Raw genomic sequence first — 23,160 nt, 5'->3', positions numbered from 1 at the left:
TAATTACAGACATTACAGTAGGCTATTTCGCACTGTCATTGATCTGCAGTTATAATCAACTCATGTTCATAGACAGGTTAATAATAAACATTTATACAGAAGTATTTATGTGTGTAAAGCGTCTGTTTTACGAAAAGTGCTTCTCATGTGATGCGTTAGCGACCCGTACAGCTTTACTGTAGACATTTTCTCTAACAAAAAGGATGTTGACTGAAACTTTCTGTCATACACCACACCCAGGTCTTTGGAAGACTGTACTTGCATTCTAGCATTATATAATGAGTGATATAAAATGACAATAATATGGTTTATCGCAATATGTTTTGGTGCAATATACCGTACAAACAAAAAATAGATATCATGACCGGTCTAGCATGACTGAAAAAAGATCATGCACATCTTGTTTGAATGAGTCAGAAACGTTAATGCAAGAAATTAACCTGATTATATTTGCTGCAACCCTTTTCGTTTCAACACGACAGCAAACAAACACAGCTTGTCTTCCTCGCTGTAGGGCCGAAACAGACTTGTGCTCATTTCAGAGCAAAAAATAAATAAAAATGAAAAGCAAAACTCCCCCCTCGGAGAACAAACCCAACACACTCTCTGGAAAAAAGCACGTCCACTTTCTCTGAGTGCCGCCACTGGTCACAACACAAGCCAAAAACACACACAGCTGGCCTCTACATAGCTCTTTGTGTCCGCCGCTAGCCTGAAGAGATGAAGTGTATGAAGCACTGAGAGTGTGTCCGCCGCATAAATGCATGCGCTGAATAGGCCTGCGTGTGTTTATTCGACAGCATGCGCCTGCAGCCATGCAATATTTAACAGCACTCTAGTCGTCCCACTCCACAGCAGACACACAATGCAGGAGGAGGACGAAGAGGATGATGATGAAGATGCCAGAGGGAACGTCTTAAAAGCCGGATTTTTTTTGACTCCATTCTGCCCTTTCGAACAAACACGAGCATCATCTTTTGGCCTCCATCCTCAAGCCACTGCTGCTGTACAATGGAGTCTTTTCACAAGGCGGCGATGACGCATTTATCGGCCATCAGCATATTCATTTCTTCAATGTTTTTAATATTTAGATTTTTTTTAGTGCATGTATATTTATAAAGCTATACTTGTATTGATGGAGCCAGATCAGTCTTAAAAATAAAACGTTCTTAAAATTAAATTTAAGTACATGGACAGCACAATTCATGAATACAAAACACAATTCGTACATTCAAAACGCAATTTATATAGGCACGAATGAAATTCGTAAATTCAAAAACACAAATCATAAATTCAAATGCAATTTGTAAACGCACAAATACAGTTTGTAAATTCAAGACGCAATTCGTAAACACAAAAATCCAATTTAGAAATTCAAGACACAATTCGTAAATGTACAAATCCAAAGTAGAAGTTTAAGACGCTATTTGTAAATGCACAAATCCAATTTAGAAATTTTAAGACGTAATTTGAAAATGCACAAATCCAATTTAGAAGTTTAAGACGCAATTCGTAAATGTAAAAATCCAATTTAGACGTTTAAGACGCAATTTGTAAATTCACAAATGCAATTTAGAAATTCAAGACGCAATTTATAAAAGCAAAAATCTCATTCTGAAATTCAAGACCACAAATCCAATTCGTAAATTCAAGGTGCCATTTATAAACACAAAAATTCAATACAGAAATTCAAGTTGCAATTATTAAACGCACGAATCCAATTCATAAACACACAAATCCAATTCGCAAATTCAAGACGCAATACATAAACACACAAATCTATTTCAGAAATTCACAACACAAATCATAAAATGCACAAATCCAATTGAGAAATTCAAGACGCAATTCATAAACGCACAAATCCAACAAAGAAATTTAGGACGCAATTCATAAACGCACAAATCTAATTCATAACTGGTGAACTAACCCCTCAAACGCCCATAAAGATGCTTTGTAAAATGACTGTTTGAACCTTTATTTTACCAGGAAAACCCAAAGATTTGTAATCTCTTTTTTAAGAGTTCTCTGAATGAACAAACAGCAAACAAACAAAATCAGACAACATTAACACACCATATATTTATACCACAAATTGTTTACAGAGAGTACTAGAAAGGGTTAACAGACTGGTGGTGGTGTGGAGAGACCCCCTTCATAATGGTGAAGCGATTTGTGTGTACGGCTATACACTATTAATGCGCTATATAAATATACACATTACATTACATTAAAAGTTCAAAAATGTGTCTCTTTTTCTATATGCTGAACTCTGAGCTTTCTACAAGCCCCTCTTTGCTAAAAAGATCTGATTGGCCAGTTGACAGATGTTATTTATTAAACACCTCAAGCGTGTGTGGGAAATGTAACTGGTCTCATCACATTTTCATTTTCACCAGTTTCATCAAATCAATTATAAAAGTATAACATCTTTATCTATTAACCTGTCATAAATAATCAAAGCCTGCGATAGGCTATAGGGTATATGCGAAGCATGCTAATAGGACTTTTAATTTGCCAGTAACCTGGGTTAGGTGTTTCCGGTGAACTGTATGACAATGCAATATCGGCGCGTTTAAGGTCTTTTTTCTTTTTAAAATCAGCAATCTCCACTGGCTGAGTGATATCCGATATAAAGCAAGTCTCCGATTGTACAAGAAGCACTGAATTATATTACACATGAGGTGGTCTGAAAATAAAATTAACTCGAGCGGATCGATTGTAGTGAGAAAGCAAACGATCTGAGCCCGGTTATATCACAGTGTATAATAGACATGTAAGAGGCATACGGCTATATGAAGAGAGAATTATGAGTAGGGCGGGAGGTCATTCCAGACATCAGGTCTCCCGGAAGTTTCGGGAGTCTCCCGCAAATGAACAGAGACTCTCGGCTGCCCGCAAACAAGTGATAATCTCCTGGTAATCGCGCGTCTCCCTCCCGGTCCTCAAATACATTGCGCACCCTTCTCACCCCTCCCCACCGCATCCCTCCTTGTTCCACAGACACATTGCGCACAACCTGTTAAACACCACCAAACCTCCACCCCCCCAACAGCTGAGAGGGACTCTGCAAAACAAACCCTGAAACTCTGACCAATGGAGGAGAGTTTACTCATACATGACTTGTTTTTGGTCCGTCTAGAAACTTTGCAGTGTGAAAGCGAACCGCACCAAGAGCAAAGAGCAACAATGTAACAATTTTAAGCCGTTTTAGAACTACTGAATCGATTCACAGCCTGAAATAATCTATTTCTTGGTTGTGGCAAATGGAAAGCTAGAACATTATTAAAATTAGCAAACATATGTAATGCAATATAGCCAGAGTAATGTACCAACACTTGTCAACTCAAAAAACAGGATGATTTTGAATGACTTCTAGTGAGCTTTCAGTGGTGCAAACCCTCATTTTAATCCACAAACTGAATACAAGGACACTTCACAAAGCTCACAGAAATGCAGTTATTATAATTATAAAGTTAAATTAATTAGTTTTATTAGTTTTCATTAACAAAATTAAGCTTTAATGGGTGTTCATCATCTGTTTACCATTACTGGTTTCAAGTTTTATCCAATATCATTTATTATTACTATTATATTAATTGTGTAAAAAAAAAAACATATTTGATTCTTTATATTGGTTAATAAATGAATCATTGCAAAATGATGCTAGATTTGGGATCCATCCATGTACTGCAGACAGAACTATACATTTTAGAAAATACAACTAAACACAAAAGGCCTTCATTATGGGGAGAGAGTTCATTTGGAGGGGAAGACGGACATCACAAATGGACATAAGAAGCAGGACGACACGCGTCCAGCGGAGGAGAGTCTTCCTGCGCTGTCAATAGCACATCTATTTATAACCTGCCATTGTAGAGGACGTGCAGCACTGCGATCTGCACAGAGACACGTCTAAAAATGAAGAGTTTGTTCAAGCACAGTCCATACAGCAATACCTGGACCCAAAGCAACCCAGCAGAATCAGAAAGAGCTTTACTGCCAGGTGTTGGCTGAAGTGTTCACGGTGCAACAGAAGGACAGGACAAAAGACATAGAGTTTTGACAAACGTATGTACAGTATATTACTATATACAACATTGAATGTACAGCTATAAAATGTGCAAAATAAATGTTAACTATGTAAAATGAATATAAAAAATGTATCACTTTCTGGTCATCGGATATTAGGCACGTAAAAATATGTATATTTCTATGGCGATTTTCAACATTTATTATTGCCATTGGTTGAGCCTCCCCATGCAGTTGGATATGGTGCTTGGAGCCATAAAATAAAATTTTGTTAATTATGTTCAATTTGTTTTGTTTTTTATTTAAAAAATAATAATAATAAAAAACACAACAAAAAGTACCGATAAGAAAACCGTTAAAGTACTAAACCAATAAGTGGTATCATTAAAAGTATTAATGCTGTTAAAACCTTTACGATACCCATCCCTATGTATGAGTGTATAAATCAGTGGTTCTCCATTCCATACACGTCTACAATGCACTGAAGTTTTGTTATAAAACAGAGCAGTGCATTGATGAACTCAATCAAATGAGTTTCTTTCACTCAAATAGTTAAGAAAAGTTAATTGTGTTTAATAGAACGAGTTGCATCAATTAAAAATGAGTAAACCTAACCAGATTTCTAGTTCCGAGCATGCTTTGTGTCAGGCTGTAAAAGGAAAATACATGTTGAAATTCAGCGTTATTTTGTGCAAGATTAACATTAGTGATCATAAATGAGTCTTTATAGTTGTATTAAGTTGGTTTTTATAGTAATTTAATAGGTTTAATAGGTTTTTGAATGATTTACTAACAGCTGTGAGCGTTTTGCGTGCTGCTTATGTGCCCTGTGCGCCTCGCATTTTAACCGACTGGTGTGCTTTGCGTTTTTGCTGTTGTGCGCTAGCAATTGAAAAACGTAAACTGAGTGGAAAAAGCGTGTCAGTCTCGTCTTTTTCATTCTCCAATCAAATGAAAGCAGAGGCGGGATTTCCGTTGTGATGACTACGAAGACTTTTGAAGATAGAGGAGAGACTAGCGGTTACTGTTCTGAGTTATTCGGAGCTGTATGACTTTACAAATCTTAAATGTCACAACATTAATAAATATTAAAAAATACCAATATCAACAGCAACACTCACGAACATTACGCAGCTGATTTAGTCGTTGCCTAGCAACATAAAAAGTAAACCGCAACAAAAAGGCATTACGGTGCAGCTCGCGTTTTCGAATGTGAAAGCATGTTTGGGGTGATCTGAAGACTATTTAATGTATGATCCACATTCGAAATCAGGAGCGCACATATAATTTGGTGAACAAAATTTTAAATAAAAAACTGCACACCAGACACCAATTTCTTTGTAGCGTATTAGCTGTTGACACTTTTGGAACCTTCAGGAAATTCAGGAATTTTTTCCTTGCAATATGTGCAAGATAATTATTACAAATGTATTAAATGTGTATTGTTAGCTGTGCAAAAAATAAATAAATAAATAAAAAATAAACATTTGCATGTTTTTTGTTTTGCAAGCAGTTGTGCCATTTGAATTACATTACCTGAGATTTAAATGGGTCAAAGTTTCAGCTCAAAATAGCAAACAAATAATGTTTTCTAACTCTCTGAAACTCACTCTTTCAGGTTTTGATCCTAAATGTGGCGTTTTGGTGACTGTCGCTTTAAATTCAAATGAGATTGTGCTCTATTCAGAAGAGGGCGGAGTTACAAATGCCTTGTGTCAGCACAGTGGCAGGTTCAAAACTCTAATGATTGAGGGCTGATTCCCACTCAGGGCTGGTTATGCTAATGAGGGAGGGATGATCGCTAGTGGGCTTAGCTTTCCCTCTCTGATGACACATACAAAGGGAGAATGTCAATCAAAGTGTTTCTGCAGACTGATTTAAACAAGTGTCATTATTAAAAATTGTATTAGTTAAAGTTTACCATTAGATTCTGGTTATATTTGTACACTGCTGATTTAATTAATTTAAACGCAACTTAAATGATACACAAAAACTGTAACGCTGAAGTGAAATCTATCATGTGTATATGTTTGTGCTGGAATTGAGGGAAGTGCACTAGAAGTAGTATGTAGGTCACATGCCATACTGAAAGAGATTTCTGGTGAATTGACTTGTGTTTGATCAGAATGACATGAGAACAATCATCCGCCAGCATGTCCATTAATGGCCCATTAAGACCACTAACACGACTCTGCTCTATTTTAAGCCACCACAGCGACTACAATCACAGAGTCAACACGTATAACGCCATGACTAAAAACTTGATGAAAAGAGTAAGCAGAGGGTTTGCTTTTTTTGCTGCTGATCAGTTGGTCCAGTCCAGTACTTACTTATTTTATTATCATTCTTCAATTTTAGAACATACACAAATTATCTTATAGTGTTTAATAAAACCAGAAGCAGAAATCCAAGCAACTCTATGCCATTGATCAACTTTCGATGGATTGACTGATTGTATTTGTAATTTTCTGAATGATTGAGAATAATACTTTTAATAATAATTTAGTTTTCCTGTAAAACTCTTCTGCTATATTTGTAAAAGTTTAACAAAACAAAACAAAAACCCAAAAGCCAATAAAAGAATGCGCTAGCTGCAGGAAAGCATGTTGCTTGGTGAGTTCACAGCTCACGTTGACTCCACTGGACACGTGACAGATCAGTTACAGTGGATTCTTACCTGTCCGAGTACAAAACTCATGTCAACAAGACCAAACACACACTTACAATGGTGAAGGAACGCTTTTTGGCCAATTAACACACAGAAAGGTCATGTGACTGTGGCTCTGTTCCAATGCCCTGTGAGCTGTCTACCAGGGGAGCATACTTAGTTTCTAAAGGTTGAGTATTGTGTAACTTCTGGTCGAATTCCAAAGCAGCATCGAAAGTATTGTTCAGTATGCATGACAATGAGAAAATGTTGAGCACTGCGATAACTATACTTCACCTTGGAACAAAGTATCTTCCATTTCAAGGCGACTTTAAGTCAAAGCATGATCTTCCTCATTCTTCATAACAGCGCTATTCAACCTGCATTTTTAGTGTCTGAGACATTTGGTATTACTTTACTTCCACAGAACGCCGCCGTCTGCCTCTGCCCAAACCGGTTCCTCTGGACACTCCAGAAACACATGGCCCTTTAACTACACGCATGTCTACCATGCATCTAAAGTTGACTTAAAGTACTTCTTTAGGTAAACATGTGCAGCGGCAGAGCAAAATTACAACAAAACTTACTTGTAGGGATAAACCGATACCCCTTGTTTACAAACCGATACAAAATTGAGTATTTTAATTTGTGAACTAGCCAATACAGAGTACAAATTCCGATACTTCTTAGATTTGGTTTTAATGAAAGTGCGATTAATTTGAAAGGATTCATTTAAAGGCTATTCCAAGCCGAAGATATACACTATGATAACCCTGCAAATCGATATCGATTACCGATTAAGCATGGACAGTTAAAAGATAAGTTTTCCTACCGCATGTCTTTGGACTGTGGGGGAAACCGGAGCACCCGGAGGAAACCCACGCAAATGCAGGGAGAACATGCAAACTCCACACAGAAACACCAACTGAGCCGAGGTTCGAGCCAGCGACCTTCTTGCAGTGAGGCGACAGCATTACCTACTGCGCCACTGCTTCGCCCAGTGCCATGTTTAATCAATCCCCAATGACTTATTTTCCATTCCTAACAAAAAATCTGATTTTAATCTGCCAGGTGAGTTGACCAAATATCTTCAAATGACAAACACCAAAGAAGTTCTCAATTAATGATTTATTAAATTAACAACGAGAGAAAAGAAAAACAGACGTTTCCACCGAAATGTTCGTTTTACCCATTGTCTGTTCTTCATTTAATAAACTATATAATGTAGACCCAAGTAAATACAAAATGTGGATAGGTTTTCGGACTATGGTTGCACGGTTTACTGGTACAATAGTAGTATCACGATACTTTGGCTCCAAAATACTGGCAGTGCCGCTGTATTTGTAAACAGTAGTATCGTCATTACTGGTTCATCTACAATACACAATGTTGCATGTGGAAAAGTCAATAAAATGTTCACAGATTTCTGCAAGAATAGACCATTTCATTTTAATAGTCTGTGGAGCGCTTTAAGGTCGCAAAACTGTAGAATTTTCGGCTTTTATGGTAGCCCATTGCACGTTTCCTAACGCCTCAGTTCAAACGCACATCTGAATCAGTTCATTTCTATTCCTGCCAATATGATTTATTAGCAACCGAGACAATCTCTTTAAAAGATCGCCTCACAAAATAGTGAATTGCTTTGGATTGTTTCCCCGAGTAGACTGAAAACGAAATAGATTAAAACCCTAAAATACAATAGGAAACATTGAGACAATTTTCGGCCACTTCATACAGCCTAATTTTGTAACAAATGTCATTCTGTATTATTTGTATCTTTATTTTAATGTATTTTTGTTGGTCAGTTATCTACAAAATAAACAAAAAGAATGAATGAATTTTAGGTGGAGTGGGGTGCAAATAATACTTTTTGGCCTCAAGGGATTAATGAATTACATTCAAGTAATTAGTTACAAAAGTTAAAACTATTAGTTAATGTTTTCACAACAACCCTATGTATGAGTTTACAAAAGATCCACCAATTAACTCGGTTGATGAAGCGAGATGCAAACCACAATGAGCAATTTACAAATTATCATTTTAATAAAGTAGTTAATAGAGTCTTTCTACACAATCAAACTACTTCAGCTTATTTGTGCATCTTAAACGAGACCTAATACACAAAAATCCTTTTTATAAGGGGTTTAAACACAATCGTGTGGCAGCGGTGTGTGAATATATCCAGCTTCTAATGGTAAAAATGTGTTAATTATACGTTTTATAATCAGACTTGTCTGCAGAAAGATTTATTGACATTCTCCATATGCGTCATCAAAATGGAAAAGCCCCACCCACTAGTGACCATCATTAGCATAGGATGCAAGTCTTGTGTTTGAATCTGCCACTATGCTGACACACAGGCGTTTGTAGCTCCGCCCTCTTCTAAAAAAAAAAAGCACAATCTCATTTGCATTTAAAGCGACAGTCACCAAACCACCACAATTAGGATCAAAGCCTGGAAGGGGGCAATTTCAGAGAGCTGGAGAGCATTATCTGTGGGCTATTTTGAGCTGAAGCTTCACTACACACTTATTTTACATCTTGTTAAACGGAACTCCTTTCATATTTGGAAACATGCATCAGAGGAGTTTTTGTGGGTCGAGCGGTTTAAAGTTCACCATCCCCTACGCTTGTCTTTTGCATCAAAGTGAAGTAATGTGGTTCAACAGGAACAGACTCAGCTTAGTTCCGTGATCAGGACCTGATTGAAGACTTGTAGAAAATATTTCAAGCGCCAGAAGATGTGGGCGTTCACTGATGTGCTCCATTGTGAACAAACATAGTCACATGAGACAAAGCAAATCCTGACAGCTGCTCGGCTTTGCATCAGGTCCGGCCACATTTCTGCAGCTCACAAACCAGAGCCTTTATTCAAATGGAAAGCGATGCCGTTTTCTTTCTCACATGCACACGCAAATGTGCATCACTAGTATAGTCCATCTGCGGTCCACTTTGCTTATTCAAAGCAGCCTGATAACAGGCCTGTATTCAAACAACCTGCGAGGAAATGAGAGTGACAGGACAGGCCAAACGCTCACAGTAAACATGAATCACGAGAGCGTACGCCTGTACAGCGCTGACAGAGAGGATCACTCGCAGTGAATGAAGCCGGTCGGATGCTGCTTCGCTAACTGCTCTGATTCAGCTAATTCATTCAGTCAAATCTCCAGCTCTTCAAGAACTATTTTGTGAAATGATGAACTCAGTCATTTGTTTGTGAATCAGACAACACTGCTTACATTGATGGCCTGCAAAACATCAAGAAAAAAAATGTAGCTTCATTTTAGTGTTTGAAACTGCTCACTCCAGAGCTCACACAACTGCTAGCCTGATGTCCCTGGGTTCTTATGTTTTCCAGTCGGGCTACCAAAAATTAATCCACCCTGCTGGTCAAACTATCTTAACAGTAAGACACATGTAGTCTATTTAAAAGCCTCTGCATTCTCCAACTCATGTAATTGACATGCATTGAGGAGCCACTACATGTGGTTGAATTTGTTGTCAAAGAAACTAGAACTTTGTTACTATATTGATGAAACAATAGAAAATACAACAATAAAAGTTAGGCCTAGCAGGTTTGCACATGCTTTTTTAGGGACATATAAAAAAAAATATTAAAATAATTCAATAAAATATGATTATTTAAAAAAAAGAACAATAATAAATGCCATTAGAACTTGTTTAATTTGGTAAAAGGATTTCTTTTATTTTGTTACGGAAGTCTTTTCTTTTTGTGTCACTTGGTTTTCTTTCGGGCTATCAATAACAGAAGAGTGCTTGCCCAAAAGGCTATCAGGTACTTAGATGTTTTTCGAGCCCTGTACTCTATAGTTGCATCAGAAATAACACACTATGCACTTTTAAGACCAGGACACGGTCAGGCATTTGGCAGCATCGGGCCGTCAGTGAGCATCTGTCAGGCGAGTTTGTTTGGTGTCGCCCCACATCTTGTTCAGGACGGAGAAATGGGCAAAGTCTTAGTATGTAGAATCAGCGTTGGCCATCAGTAAAAGAGAGCGCTCTGATTGGCTGTTCAGCTGCAAATGAGCACATAAGACCAAGTGGCAAAGTGACGAAACTAAGCCAACTGAGGAGGAAACGAAAAAAGACATCGTCACATTTCTTAAATATTCGCAAATGACATCGATTATCAGACATATTTGCACAAGCCAATCCCTCTCTTTACTGTATAGAAATGCTGGGTTTCACACAATATATTTGTGTTAGGACAACATGAAGTAAGTTAACTTATTAGTTTTGGTAAATTTAGGTGGATTGACAGGGCTCGACAATAAAGATGGCCCGGGGACAGTGTGAGAGACACGTGGGACAGTAGACAGGATCATTACTGGCTCGATTGGGGCCATCTTTTGTTAAATAATTTAAAACTGAAAAAAAATACCTTCACATTTTCCATACTGCTCTTTTTGTTTTGTTAACACTTAATTTTGCTCATTAATAACATTTTTTAAATATTATTCAAATAATTTGTAACATTTTAATAATTATAAACATTATTTTTGACACATTATTTAATATATATGGCTAAAAATAGCTATTAAATTTATTTTTTTCATTTAAATTTTTTTTGGTGGGGCCAGTGAAAATTTTGGCAGAGCAAGTAAAAACTGAACCATTGGCCCGATCGGACCAGTAGAAAAAACCCTTAGCATTGAACCCTGGTTGACCATATTGCAGTTAAGTAGTCCCTCAATTAATAAGTATTTTGAACAAACATCAAATGTAATTTGAGTGTACGGAGTGAGAAGTACTGTGAAAATAGTACGTAAATGCTGCTTTGTTTGTGATTTGTCACGTGCAGCATTAGTTCTAGTTTCCATCGTGGGATAACGCTGCAATTTAAACTATTAAGACATTTTGCATGAAATTAAATTGGAATTAAATTGAATTTTGGACTCTTAGAAGACTTGCGCTGTGTTCACACCAAATGCAGAGAGCACAGATAAAACATTTTGAGATTACTCGCTTCATTCGCGCATCTAATTCATTTAATACATGTGTCAAATTCGCTTCACAATAGATTCGTTGCTAAATGGCTAACATGGATTTTATTGAGAGAGTAGCTGTGTTCATGTGTTTTAGAAAGGCTAAAAACAGAGTAGATTCGTTCAGCGTCATGTCTGAGTCCACTAGATCCTTTCAGAGGTGCAGCAGCTCTGAGTTCATCAACTCCTCCAGAAATCACACCTGGATGATGGAGGCCTTTAGATTGAGCGGAGTCCAGTTTGATGAGCTGTTGTCCGGTGTTGGCAAGAGGATATCCCCTCGAAATACCAACAACAGGCATTACGTCATAATCACTCCCCTACTTTAGCAAACTCCTGATTGGTTAACGCAGCACGAATGTCAGCTGAAGATCAGATTTTAAAACTTGATCGATATGCGCTATAACATGCATAAACACGTAAAATGATCAACTCACACCGCTTCATTTGCGCGAAACACACTGCAGAATGTCTATTCGCATCTTTGCATTGACTCAACATGTGAATCACTCATGCTCGATGCTTCATCCGTGTCTGCTAGTTTAAACTACTTATTTAAAACAAGAAACAACTTCTCTCTTAAGGATTTTTTGGGACAATTTAGTCATTTTATTTTCAACCTACTTAAATTTGTAAAAACAATGAAGTTAACATAATCGATTTGTGTTGGGACAACATGAAGGAACTGTGTGAAACCCTGCATTTCTACACTGAAGCGTCACTACCCAACACCATAACGCCCTATTCACAGGGGGCGTCAGCTTCAAAGCTTCCCATTCACTTTGAATGGGTGACGTCAAGCGTTGCCGAACTGCATTGTGAATCCGTTGGCGCCGCTTCAGAGGCTTTACTCGCTGCAGAAGTTGGGACTAGCTCAACTTTAAGCGCCGACGGAAGCGTCAGCCAATTAGATCGCTGTATGCAAATACACCAGCTAGACAGTGGCCTATTGCTGACTGAATTTCATTGGCTGACGATCTATGACGACACGCCTTCAGTCTAGCATTGACGCTGAAACCCCGTGTGAATGGGGCGTAAGAGCGGTGAAGAGCTGGGATCAAATTTAAAGCATCTTTTTCCCAAATGTTTTGGATAATCATAAGTTAAAATATTAGAGGATACACAGGACGCACCTTTAGTTTTTCACAACAATCAATACAGAGCTTACTCACATTCACTCATGATCAATATGGACTTTATAGACTCAGAGGTTCAGGACATCTCTGTTGGTCCTGTACAATGATCTCCTGTTTACTAATGATGATGGCTAACACCGCTCTCTAAACTGATACCTGATGTAATCACTGCGTCTAGTAACATTTCAACTGCTATCATGGAATAATCATGAATACTCCATTGTTCCTACACCAATACATTTCCACGACTTTCCCAGAAATGACTCTGATTACTGGACGAGGACTTTTATATTAATTTCATATCATTAAACTAATCAGGTTAAGGTTTTACAGCAGGTCTGAAGCTGACGTGTAATGCTTTACTGGAATCAGTCTGTAAACAAATACTTCAAGAGTCTCACAAAGCATCTGTCATTCGCTCATCCACAACTATACAAAGAGATCGACAGGTGTGTGCATGATTAAACACACACACACACACACCCTTTATCATTTTAGAAAGCATTTCTGTCAAACAACATGCCTTTTCAAAGGTGTAGCTCACCTGAAAATGACAATGCATGCATTAAATATTCACCCTTATGTAACTTAATGTCTATTTTACTTTCTTTTTCACAAGAACAAACAGAAATAGTCAATTAACAGAACAGATTTGATTAAATAATTAATGGTTTTCTCCAAGATACAATGCTTTTCTGAGCAGTTTAACTCACTGCACATTCATGTTCAGATCAGATGTGCTTTAATGCACCTACTAAAAGTCATTCTTTTAAGACTTGAGTGAGGTATAATTTATAAAATGCTCACAAACTGCCCATAAACAAAAAAAATTCCATCTTACCAGTTATACGAGATGTCATATTTGGTCTCAAGAGTATTCCTTGAGAATCAATATTAGGGCTGTAACGATACACCAAACCCGAGAATCAGTTCGTATCACAATTTTTTTTCCGTGGGGGGTGGTAAAAAAGATTTTTAAAACTATATTCTTTATTAAATAACATTTGAAAAACCTTTATAAACTGAACATCAAAGAACAATATTAACTATGCAAATTATTAACAATATAAATAGCCATATATAAAATAAATAAATAGCCAAAGCTATATCACTTCTGTTTTCTTTGTAACAAAATACTGTTGAAAAACCAAACAGAACTAAACTCCATTGTGGAGATGATTCAAGCATGTTGAAAAATCTTTTTCAATCAAGTTCTCTTACACAGAAAACGTAAATTAAATGGCGACTGTTTCACACTGAGGTAACTGAGGCTTAATGCCTGTGCTGCAAACCACAAATCAAGTAAACATTTAACAAATAAACAACTTATTTCTTTCAAGAAAACCAAACTCGTTGGATTTAAGGTGGTTGAAAATTCTGCTTCTGAAACACCATCATGTTAAAATTGCAGTGAAAAAACGTGAAAACTTTCCTTACTCTGCCGAGGAGTCGGGACATCTGGTGAACGCCCATCCCTCTCTGCACAGCCACATTAACAGTGTGAGCAAAGCATCGTTCGACAGCATTGGCAATTTTCCTGCTGTTGTCGGTTGTCAAGCGGGGTTAAGTTGGTTTTGTTTTGATATTCCTGACACATTCAGACGGTCCCTTACTAAGAGCTCCGTGCGAGCTCTCCCGGCTAATCGCATATTGCGAGGGCTTAAACGGAGCAGTGCTCGTAATGTCGAGCGAAAAAAAAAAAGTTTCCTCACGTTCTTCTTCAACTAACTCAACTTTTGCAGGCAGGCGTGACGTTATTGGAAGTCCCATGGTGTGTCGCGACTCTCCCTTATCACATCGCGACACAGGATCGTAGATCAGTGTCGCGATTTCGGTTTCATATCGCGTATCGTTACAGCCCTAATCAATATTAAAAATGAACATATGATTTTAATAATGAGAAATCAAATAATTTAGAAATGGAATAATGCAGGAGTATGACGCGGAGAATATCTTGGATTCAATCAAATCTTGGATAAATAATAATTAATAAGTTTGTGATTTTTGATTACTGAAATATTCTTACCTTGCCTGAGTTAATAAGTTTATAAATAAATGTAAAAATATGCCATTTATATTATATATTTATATTACTCCAAATTTCCCAAACTTGACATTATAACAAAAATCCTAACACAAAATCCTCTTGAAACGAGCTTGTGTTTGTGCTTCTATATCTGCATCCGCATCCGTGTGAATGAGCTGATGCGCTACATCCCCATCATTCATCCAGATTACATAACACATCGACAAATACAGAGACATCAAACAGAAATATGCCACGAGAGCCACGGTTACAGTATAGGACACACAGTGGCATGAACTTTACTTAAGGATTAAAGATCAAATATGCTGAAAGGGCACGTCAACTGCGGAGAGAGAGCTGGATAAAACAGACATAAGGCAAATCAGCACTATCACTGACCAAATCCATAATCCCGAAAGCTGCCATCTATGGACGGGAACAACTTAATCCTATTCAGAGCTTCGGCTCAAAACATGAAGTGGGATAAAAAGAGATCAGGATGGGAAAAAAATAAGCAACAAATATGCGCAAGCTTCACGCGCTTTCTGGATTTTCGTGCGGATTGTAATGAAGCTAGCTTCAAATCATTCAGACAAAGCTAATTATACAGCACACGAACGCAAAATGTCCCATTTATTAATGCAGCACAGAGTACTGTCCACCAATGTGCTTTTGTTGAAGCCAAATCTATCTTTAGCTCCATTTACGGCTGCATGATATTAGAAAAATTTAACAATGCAATATTTTTTTGTTTTGCGATATGAATAGGATTTCACTAGATGACTTAACATCTCTATTTGGAAAGCATTAATAATGTTAGATCTAAGGATGCACCGATATGGATTTTCTGGCCTATATCGATAACCGATAACTCTTCAGATTTGGAGGCTGATAACCGATATATTAGCCGATAAATATAAATATTTTAAAATGTGATATTTTTATACAGTGAACAACTGATTTTATTTTAAAAACTTGAAACTAAAAGCACAATCAAAGCACAAAAGCTATTTCAAAATTGCAAGTTGAATATAAATCTATATTCACGATTTTACATAAATCAGCAAGCCAAAAAATAAATTACAAAAACAAAATAAAAACAAAATACACAATGAAACTCTATCAAACATATTGACAATGATACGGAATATGGTTACTTTATTGTAAGGTTATTAAAGCACAGCAATACCACACAAAGAAATGACGAACTTTGAAGGAATTAACGATGTGAGGAACTCCCGTTATAGTGCACTGGACAAGCCTGAACAAGTTTCACCCAGGTATGTGCGAGGCAGGCAGTTTTGCACAATTACGTAATCTATCGGCTTAAAGATGTCAGCCTAATTTTCATAATGGACAGATAACAATAACATTAAAAATAGCATTTATTGGCCAATAACGATATCACCGCCGATATATCGCCAACCCAAGTTAGATCAATTGGGATGAATCTACCGTGGAATTGCATCTCCTTAAATTCCAAAAAACAATCTATAAACTTTTTGGGGTCCCCCGACATGTTTTCGTTGTGGTCTGTGCTACTTGCAGTGCGTTTCTGTATTTGCATGTGTTGTGAGTACTTTCATGCATAACAATCTATAAATATAATCAAGAAAAATACACAACTGAAATAAAGTTTAATAATTTCACGAATCCAACAGTATGCTACAGTAGGTGAATGAAAATTTTTTTTTAAATAAAAAAAAAGTTCACAAACGGTACAATTTCTTATACCTGAATGCTTTTAAAATCATTATGCAATCACAAACACGTGCAAATGACGACACAAACTCAACATTGCATATCCTGCGACGTGATTATTGCGAATGATCACATTACGATATTGCTGATGCTGAAACGATATATTGTGCAGCCCCAGCCCCATTTCACAATTTTTTCAAGAAAATTTCTGGTAAATGCGTGTGAACGCCCTTGTCAATTTTTCATAATAAGAAGGTGTTACATTACCATAAAATACTCGGAATTATGCTGTATGTAATGTGTGTCAATGGTAACTTTTTTCTGGTAATTACATCAAAATGACCGTTTCGTATTAGGACTGCACGATACTGAAATTAACAAGCAATGTTGTTGAGTATTTTGATAACAATATGTGCCTAATATTTGTATTAGTCATGTTTTTAAATCATTTATTAATTTAATGATATTAAAATAAAAATTTTAATCTAATTAACTCTAATTCCGACTAAAAACTGTCAAACGTGCAAACATTTCGTCTTTAAAACACTATCAATGAGTGAAATCAGATATTCTGACTCTGATTGGCTGTCGTCATTTACCTCTCTCGTCTAGACTCCACCCATAAGTGTTTGATTTCAGCTCTGGGTTCACCTTTGGGTTGAACGGAACAGCAACTACTGTGGAGGTGACAGTTTTGCGCCATGTGATCGGTCAAATTTAGATAAAAACAATACAAAGGTCATTTATCACACATCTGCGACACGTATTTCGCTTAAACTATTATCGCCATGATGATAATTTTGCGATATATCGTGCAGTACTTTTTGTGATTATAACTGTGAAAGGAGCTAATGAGAGTGGTGCGCATTTAAAAACGACAGAATGATGGAAAGAATAGTGATCATCTTTCATAAAGAGCGAAAATTGATGCATTTAGGAATCGTTAAAGCGAATTAGCGGGCGTTCATCATGAGCTTATTTGTTTATAATAAGAATATTGGGGAATAAGGTGAACACACAATCGCTCTTCCTCGTGAACATTTGAGTGTAGCCTAGAGCGCCATCAGCTGTTCAAAATAAAGCTCAGAATTGATTTCTCAAACGATTTTGCACCACCGAAGTCCTTCCACTGCTCGATGGGTTCAAAATGGCTGATATTTCGCGCTGGATAAAAGCACTTTGGTGGACACGTTACCAAATGGGAAAAGAAATTTGCGTAAACATGCGAGGCCAGTGATGAACAGTACTCTGTCATATTTCAGAACACAACAACACTTGTGTACTTGAATATGACAGCTATGTTTTATGTTGCTGGCTGTAGCATTCTTCAGTTCACGGTGCAGGAACTTTACACCACAGTGGACATACCTCCTGTGGTATGAATCAAAAGGGGATTTTTCCGATGGTTCAGGAATGTTTTGTTTCCTCATTCATGTGTCCTGTGAATGTGTGCCGGGCTCATCTTTCAAATGCCGTGGTTTCATTACGTAAGACTATATGGAACAAACCATTCAACAACACTCACTGATCAACTCCCTTTAAATATGACAGATGTGCAGGCCCAAATGACAATCGCAGAGCTTGACATTGTGTGCTAAATTATTGCAAACACTTTGAAATGGGTTCATTGGAGCTGAGAACAACACAATTTTATTGATAGCCAAAAGTATCATGTTGTTACACAGGATATTTCAAAAGCAGATTAGGGGAAAGGCACAGATTTAGTGAATGAAACGCTGAACTGAGATGCTGAAAACTCTGCGATGGTGTACAGTTAACACCAACACAACTATACACCATTTTTGTAATGCAATTCATCTGTCCGTTTAGTGTAAAACTGGCAGATATTCTGAATGAACACATAAATCGACTCTCTAACAGTAGATTGTGTTTATACAAAAGCAGAAACAGAGCATTTTCCCTGGTTACATTACACAACTTAGAGCTCCACGACATTTCTAATACACTTTCATAGTTGGAAAAACAAATGCAATGGAAGTCGATGATTATTCTTTCTTTTGTGTTTAATAAATGTTTGAAAATAGTAAAGGAGCAATCCCTTTGAATCAGCATTTATGTTCGCAAAGATGTTCACTGTTGTCTGGGTTTTATTTTTACTGTCAATTAGTAAAAATAATCATGTGACTAAAAAGCATGAATGCTATTGGTTGGCTAGTTTCCTTCACAATACAATTAAGTAGGGATGGACAATTAATCGAAATCGACATTCAGAATCTAATAATCGATCCAATTTTTCCAGGTCAAATTTTCGATTACTTTCCCTACCGTGTGCGTAGTCCATGACCCTGCTCTGTTTAGGCTTATTTATACGTATTCTATTATGTTTTATACTTGTTATTAGGCATGCAACAATACAGTTAGCTCACGGCTCAATACATAACTCGGTTTTTAACACGGTTTTCGATTCAGTTCGGTTCTCATGGCTTGACCTGTGTTTTTTTTATTCTATAGGCAATAGAAACAGTGAGAGGTTAAGGAGAAAAAAATAAAAACGATTTATTGCAATTCATTTTGTTGTACTTAAAAGCCAAGAAAAGTACAGTAGTTCCTAGTGTATTGTATGAAAAAATGAACAGTGAAATCTCAGCTGCTGGTAGCCTATGTACAAACTGGTGTCTTTATACAAAAAATAAAGACACATGTGAAGTTAATAAAGATAAATTGGCCATTTTAAATAAACATATTTGTACTTCAGTAAACATAAAAAACCAAAAAAATGCTGAAAAATGCGAGACTGTAGTCTGTAACGCGGATCGAGTGCTTTTATAAGATGACAAAAGTCTCCAATCACCGGCTGCAAATCTTTTACAAGCGCGTATTGAACCGTGGAGGTCGTACTGTACGGTTCAATATTATATTGAGAATCGTGGCATCCCTACTTGTTATATTATCTAACATTTTACTTCCGCCAAGTGCACACATACGGTACGGTCCAGCGCAGACTTCGCATAACAGCACACCTCTCAAAAAAAATTTAACTACACGTCACAAGGATGCATAGTGCAAGCTTTGTGATTGGTTGATTTGGTAGCGGTGATCAGGGTGGGAGGTGCGGAAAGCAGCGTTTTAGGGCAACGTGTTTTAATTTCCGTGGTTTAGTGTTGATGTTCAATAATTATTCATAGATAATAGATTGTGTGTGTTCACTTTAATTATTTTCAATTATTTTAAAAGTAATACACCCGATATCCTTTACTTGTTCCTCAGTGAACTCTGAGGACAAAAACACAAAATACATAAATAAAAGTTAATTAATTGTAATCGAATTAAAACGTTCAGATAATCAAGACAAGTCGCCCAGCCCTACAATGAAGTTCACCTCTTAAATCTCTGCAAAAAAAAAGATCTGTCAATGTTTGTAATGATCTGTACGTTGAAATTAAAACGTTTATTGCACAGAACATCTGACAATAAACTGACAACTGATTCGTGAAAGTTCTTTAACCGTTAATGTGAATGATATTGAAGTCAGAATAATGGTGCAAGTTGGGACAATCTGTCAAATAATAGCTCCACAGCATTGGTAGTTCTGTTCATTTCTATCAGTTCATGTTGTAATCCTTCAACACTGATTGTGTCTTCAGTGTTAGATTGATATCAGGTTCCTGTGTAGCAGGTAGAAACTAAAAGAACCTGAAACTACCAAGCAATATTCCCAAAACTACCAGCAGGTAGAGGAGTGCTGTGATTTATATCAGTCATATTATGAAGTATAAACGTTTCATATGCGTGTGTACCCTGTGTTAAACTATGAAAGAGTGTTCTGAGCGTCATATGTATAAGAAAAGGCGCTATTTTGAGCACATAAGCCATGTTTTGAGCAGTATATGAGAGCAAGCGTGATGGTGAGTGTGTGTGAGGCAGGGCTGTGTCTTCATCAGTCGCCATCTTGTTGGCTGCAGCAGCAGCAGCTGTAGGCCGTGAACATACACACACACACACACACACTCATTCATTCAGCACATGAACACACTGCTGACACACACACGCGCGCGCGCGCCCGTGTACATGTTTCAGCACACCATCATGATTGAGGACAGTAGATGCGCCTTAAACACACACACACACACACTTTACACACACATACACCGGCTTTACATACGATCACTACTGCAAACCGTGATGAAACACACTGAAGCAGCTCTTCCTCATTCACATTTCCTCCACACACACATTGACACAAATCACACAAACACGCTAAACAGATCGAGAAAATCCCATTAGCTCGCGTTTAAGGTCGTTAGAAGAAGCACAGGCTTACATTTGAAGCCAATCAAACGCACACAATTATAACCGACAGCAGCCCGGGTGTGTTTCGAGGCTCCATCGCAGATTTTAATGCACAAATACTGCGACTCCATGATGAAGTGAAGAGGGGGAGGCAGTTTGGCTTTATCCTCCATCTTCACTGTCCATTTCATCACCATCATGAGCAGTCAGAAGTGCACCAATGCAGCCTTTGAAAAACACGCCAAAGCAGGATTTATTTTCGTCAACAAGGCCAAACATCAGGAGCGGTCCACCTCTGAGCAGTTTCAGCAGCACGGAGCCCATCTACGGGAGTTATATAATACAACCGCTGTCGATGGCAGAAATCACCTGACAGCGTTTAATCCTGATGATCGTCAATATTGAGACTTGAATAAATGAGCTCCGCTAGGCAGCTAACAGCACATCTCTACCACATGACCGTGATTTGAGGAAGTTAACACACACTAAACCACTTAATGTTATGTGGCCTACGGATGATTGCAGTTTGACGTTTCCCAGCGCAGAAAAACCAAAATAAACCGCGATGACAGACCGTTTGTGTGGAGTCCAAAGCAGCGGCCCCCACCCCACAGACCCCAGAACAGCCGAATAAAGCCAATCAGCCGGACATTAGAGAGAGGATTAAAGATCACCACTGACCTGAGATCTGTCGGAGCAGTTAATTGTTTATTTAGCATTGACTGTAAACAGCGAACAGAGCTCCACAGCTGCCCGACCTGCAGACAGTCCGTCAGTCAGTCAGCGGAGAGCGGCACTCCCCGAACCCGCAGCCGCGACAGCTGCAACCGCGCCGAATCTGCCCAAATAACGCGAGCTTCACGCTGATTCCCGGTGCTGAAGGCGGCTCGGTCCAGATTTTCGTCTTTCGGTAGCTCCACACTGGTCGTCCGCGGGCGCTGGAGAGCTTCTTGTGCGTTCGGTGTGTCAGGCTCTCGCTCCGGCCATCAGACAGCAGAGATGGGCGCGGTGACCCTGCTCTCAGGGCTGGGAAACCCCACGCTGCGCCTGCGTCATCACGCAGAGGATTCAACCGTTTCGGCGGCAAATCAAGTTTCGCTGTTTTTAGCATAAAATACGCGTTTCTGGAATAACATTGTGATTTCGGTTATAGTTTTTCGCTTCTCAAGACTGTACACATATTTAATGATGTAGCCGTTGCAAATTACCTCAATTGTGTTGTCATCTGCAAGATCTAACTAGGCGATTAAAGTACACATGAAACCAAAACTAACCATATTGATTTTGCTAGCTCACATTGCTAGTTTTGTGGTAGACAATTCATCTGTGCAGGTCATAAAAATGCACTACCTGCTTGTTTTCATTAAAACTCCTAGATTAGGGCTGCAGAGAGAATAGAATCACCATGAGGCGACAATCTAGTGTGATTTGAGAAACAGCCAGGAGATGCCTCTAGTGTCACACGGCGGCCATTTTGGAATGAAAACTCCAATAGAACAACAACATATTATAAGTCTGTAAAATAAACTATTACAAGTGTTGATGATTGTGATAGTAAGTGTTGAATTGTCGTCTTTCAGGTTGTATTTCAGCTTTAATGCGCTTTTTAAATAAATGAATAAATAAAGCAGCTGCTTTTCATCGCGACAGCAATAAGATCAAATGGACGGCCGATCGCTTTCACTCCAAAATGGTGGAATCGCAGGGCTGTTGTTGCAATGGAACATTCTATTGAGTGTCGCCTAGTGGTGATAGGGCTGCGTCTAAAACCGCCTACTACTCAGTAGGTACTGCATTTGGATTTAAACGTACTACTTGGCCGTTAGAAAAGTACGCTCTAGTCTATACAATATGAATGTGAGTAGCATGAATGGAACTTGGACATACTACAACCGCCGATTTGTCATCATCACGTGACCCACCCAAGTCAGTTGTGTCGCTCCATCTATCCTTCTTTTTTCTTTCTTCGGACTGTATGCATTCTTTCTTTCTTTCTTTCTTTCTTTCTTTCTTTCTTTCTTTCTTTCTTTCTTTCTTTCTTTCTTTTCCTATCTATCTATCTATCTATCTATCTATCTATCTATCTATCTATCTATCTCTTTCTTACTACAACCGCCGATTTGTCATCATCACGTGACCCACCCAAGTCAGTTGTGTCGCTTCATCTATCTTTCTTTTTTCTTTCTTCTGACTGTATGCATTTTCTCTTTCTCTCCTTTCTTTCTTTCTTTCTTTCTTTCTTTCTTTCTTTCTTTCTTTCTTTCTTTCTTTCTATTCATCCATCCATTATCATCTATCCATCCATCCGTCCGTCCGTCCGTCCGTCCGTCCGTCCGTCCGTCTGTCTGTCTGTCTATCTATCTA

The 23,160-nt window shown here is 38.0% G+C and overlaps 1 protein-coding gene across 1 annotated transcript in view; it reads right to left on the bottom strand.

Moving 5' to 3' along the window:
• The window catches only part of gnb1a (guanine nucleotide binding protein (G protein), beta polypeptide 1a), a 64,375-nt gene extending 42,598 nt beyond the window's left edge, over positions 1–21,777 (bottom strand). Inside the window, 1 exon segment of the mRNA NM_212609.1 lies at positions 21,478–21,777. The gene's annotated coding sequence lies outside the window, so the exon portion shown is untranslated.
• Between the last annotated feature and the right edge of the window lie 1,383 nt (positions 21,778–23,160).

The sequence above is a fragment of the Danio rerio genome, chromosome 8 (assembly GCF_049306965.1).
Source record: "Danio rerio strain Tuebingen ecotype United States chromosome 8, GRCz12tu, whole genome shotgun sequence".
Taxonomy (NCBI): Eukaryota; Metazoa; Chordata; class Actinopteri; order Cypriniformes; family Danionidae; genus Danio; species Danio rerio.
This window is presented reverse-complemented; position numbering and strand designations above follow the sequence as displayed.